This window comes from Numida meleagris, unplaced genomic scaffold, assembly GCF_002078875.1.
Source record: "Numida meleagris isolate 19003 breed g44 Domestic line unplaced genomic scaffold, NumMel1.0 unplaced_Scaffold327, whole genome shotgun sequence".
Lineage (NCBI taxonomy): Eukaryota > Metazoa > Chordata > Aves > Galliformes > Numididae > Numida > Numida meleagris.
The window spans coordinates 20,455-24,147 of NW_018364557.1; the positions used below are offsets into that span (position 1 = coordinate 20,455).

At 50.6% G+C, this 3,693-nt stretch overlaps 1 pseudogene; it reads right to left on the reverse strand.

Annotated features, from left to right (window-relative positions):
* Window positions 1-3,693, reverse strand: part of LOC110391235 — a 51,228-nt pseudogene that overhangs the window by 18,848 nt on the left and 28,687 nt on the right.

Sequence of the window (3,693 nt, forward strand, 5' to 3'; positions counted from 1 at the left end):
GGTGACACTGGACACAGGGCAATGGTGATTTTTGTGGATGGAGGGGCAATAAAGAAATTTGTTGTGTGTCCTCATAACCATCATTAGGCGTGATTATACAGGAGTCTCAGCCTTTTCTCTGATTTCTAATCCCACAAAGGCAAGAGGAGAGAAAACTGAAAGCAGAGGCTCAGGAAAGCCCACCGTGAATCATGGAACCCCTGCCTTACTCTCCCTATTGGCAAGCACCCAGAGGTTCTATGGAGCAGCGAGCCCCTTGCCCCGGGCAGCAGCTCTGGCAGCAGAAGGCCCCTGCCCTGCCAGGGGGCTCCTACCCCCACATCTCAGCCCACAGCACCCTGGGCAGCTCCTCGGGCAGGCTGAGTGCTGAGCCTGGCAGCAGGCAGAGACCCTGCCCCGGCACACAGCCCTGCACAGCCTGCAGCCGTCCCGGGACACGCAGCCCTCAGAGCTGTGCTCTGGTGTTGCAGCAGGGAAGCCCTCACATGGAACAGGTCTTTTTCCATGAATTAAAAATAAAATAAGAAAAAAAAAAGCCAGAGTGTCTACAGCCTGATCTGCAAAGGGAAGTCCCAGCTTTAGTGATCCCTGCAGTAAATGTAGCTGCATTGCTTGCAGCAAAAGCCTTACCACGTCAAGGGCCGTGAGCAATGCTCCTCCAGTGAGCTCACACTCCACACAGCCTGTAATCTCTCCTTTCTCTCCTCTCCCTCTGTCAGCTGCAGATCATGCCCCCAGCCCTGTTGGGTGGTGCACAGGAGCTGCTCCTGGGCAGAGCTGTCTCTCTGCAGCGCTGCACACTTGTATGAGCTCCCTGTGTCCCAGGAGTCCAGTCCAGCTCAGCAGCAGAGGGCGTGATTTCCTTCTTCCCACAGCTCTCCCTGGAGATATCCATGGGGCTCCAGGTCTGACGGCTCCTGCAAGGCAGCAGGGTCATCACTGCAGAACAGACTTCAAAGTCAGCTCAATTAGTCAACACGTCCACTGGATTCCAGAAGCATGGTTCTTCCTACTAAAACAAGTTTGACCACTAGGGAAGCAAATGCCAAATCTGGAAACCTCTGCTCAAGACGTGTAAGAAAAAAGACACACAGACAAGGACAGGGAGGTGCTGATTTCACCTGAACAGGGCAGTGGTTCAGCTGAGGCAGTGCAGGTGTAACATTATAGAATCACAGAATGGCTTAGGTTGGAGGGGACTTAAAGAGCTAGCTCCAACCCCCAGCCATGGGCAGGGCTACCAATCACCAGATCAGGCTGCCCAGGATCCCACCCAACCTGGTCTTGAATGCACCCAGGGATGGGCCACACGAAACTTCTTTGGGCAACATAATGTGATGGGTGGGCAGCTGGCCAGTGCATTGCGCCCAGTGGGTTATTGTAAATGCAGTTCCATCAGGCTGGTAGATGGTCACTAGCAGGGTTCCTCAATTTAGGGGCTCCAGAGCTCCAATTTAGAGCCACTTCTCTTTAACTATTGCATTAATGGCTTGCATGCAGGACTAGCAGATATTTTGAACATGTTTGCTGACAATACCAAAGTGGGTGGAGCTGTTGCCTCCATCAAGGGTGGAGAGGCCTTGCAGAGAGACGTGGACAAGTTAGAGAACTGAGTGAGCACCAACTACATGAAGTATAACAAGAACAAATGCCTGAATCTGCACCAGGGAAGGCGCAATCCTGGACATGCACATTGACAGGGGGATGGGACACTGGAGAGCAGTCCCACTGAAAGGGATTGGGGGTCCTGGTCAGCAGCCAATGGAACGTGAGTCAGCAGTGTGCCCAGGCAGCCAGGAAGGCCAACCGTGCCCTGGGCTGCATCGAGTGTGGCATTGCCAGCTGCATGAGGGAAGGCATTGTCCCACTCTGCTCTGCACTGCTGCGGCCTCACCTGCAGCACTGGGTGCACTTCTGGGCACTGCAGAACATAAAGGACATCAAAGTATGGAGAGTGCCCAAAGGGTGACACTGGAAGAGGCCCCCCAGGGAAGTGGTTCCAGCACCAAGATTGCTCGAGGTCAAGAAGCATTCAGGCCATGCTCTCAGTCATCTGGTCTGCTTTGTGGGTGGTCGTGTGGAGACTGAAGTTGGACTCAGTGATCCTCGTGGGTCCTTTCCAACACAGGATATTCTCGGATTCTCTGACAGTGGGTATGAGCACAGTGATGTTGGAGTCCCTGTGATGTCGCAGTGGCCAAGAGTACTGTGATGTCAGAGGTCCTGTGCTGACACATTGGGAAGGAGCACAGTGACAGCAGATTCACTGCTCTGTCACAGTGGGCAGTGGTGCAGTGATGATGCATCAGTACATGTCTTTGATTTGACATCATACAAACCTCCATCCCACTGCCCCAGGGAGAGCCTTTAGCCAGAATGAGGGACAGGATCTCCCTTCCAAGGGCCTGGGGATCAGGGCTTGGCCTTTCCGCTTCATAAGACAAAGCAGGGTTTTCTCAGCATGAGTGTCACCAGCACAGTGCCTTTGTCTACCTGTAATCAGGGCTTGCAATTATCTGCTCTAAGAAATCCCTGGGGAGACTGTGTTGGTAATGGCCCTCAGTGGTGCCCATTAGTACTCCAAGGAACTTCCCTCATACTTCTGACTTCATCTTCTTGAGCACTTTGTGCCATGTTCTCACAGGAATGGAAGTTGATGGACTCAGCAGCAAATGCCCCCTGGGGACCATTTCAATCTACAGAGCCCTCAAGTGCCTTTGTGCCTTCCTGTCATCTTCTTCAAGTGTTCGGAACTTGTACAGCTCACTGGAGAGTTATCTGGGGAGAGCTTGAAGATGAAGAGTCCAACGGAGATTTATCAATTCTATTTATTTATGTTTTGGTCTAAACAAGAATTTAAAGCAGCACTTGGCAACTGATATTGATCCAGGATGGCCCCTAAGAGCTTTGCTCTGTCACAGCATGGACAAACGCCCTCCTCAACTTGAACTGAATTGATACAATTGAATGAACAGTAAAACACAGTGAACAACTGCATGCCATGACCAAGCTGCATCTCATGAGGCTTGTCTTTCACAGGAAGAGTTGCACAAGAAATGAGTTAGGCAGAGATAGGAAGGGATAGATATAAACACAGTTCAGGAGGTGACAAAAGAGCTCATGAGACTGTGGAGAGATGGAGCAAGATCCAATCTCCCTGAAGCTCATAAAGCAGCCCGAGAGTTGGGAGGTATCAGAGTGAGCAAGGAGCAAGGGATGGGGGAAACCTGGAGAGTAGTGGGAAGAGCATGTGTCCAGATGGCCTGCTGGGAACATGTCCTTAATCATGGTCATTTATTTAGGAGGGTTGGTGACACCTGGAGGATGAGGGAAATCAAATGCGCAGCAGGGCAGAGCAGCGGTGGATGCTGGGCATTAGTCACAGGGCACTGGCTTTGGCACCACTGTGTGTGTCCCTGTACCTGAAGGCATTCGTGTCCTCCTAGCACAGTAATGGAAAACATTCTCCTTTTTGAAAAAATAAAAAGACACAAAATCCCCTAGAAGACTATTACTTACAAATTCAAAAGAAGCAGTATTGGTGAGAATTTAAGAAGTTGAGTAGTGTGTTAACAAATTTGCATTCATTTCTGTCTTTGTCTTCAATCCTTGGTTTCAATTTTATTGACATTAATTAACATCTTTCGGACTTAGAGCTTCTAAAGGAAAAGAAGATCTGTTGGTGTCCTGCAC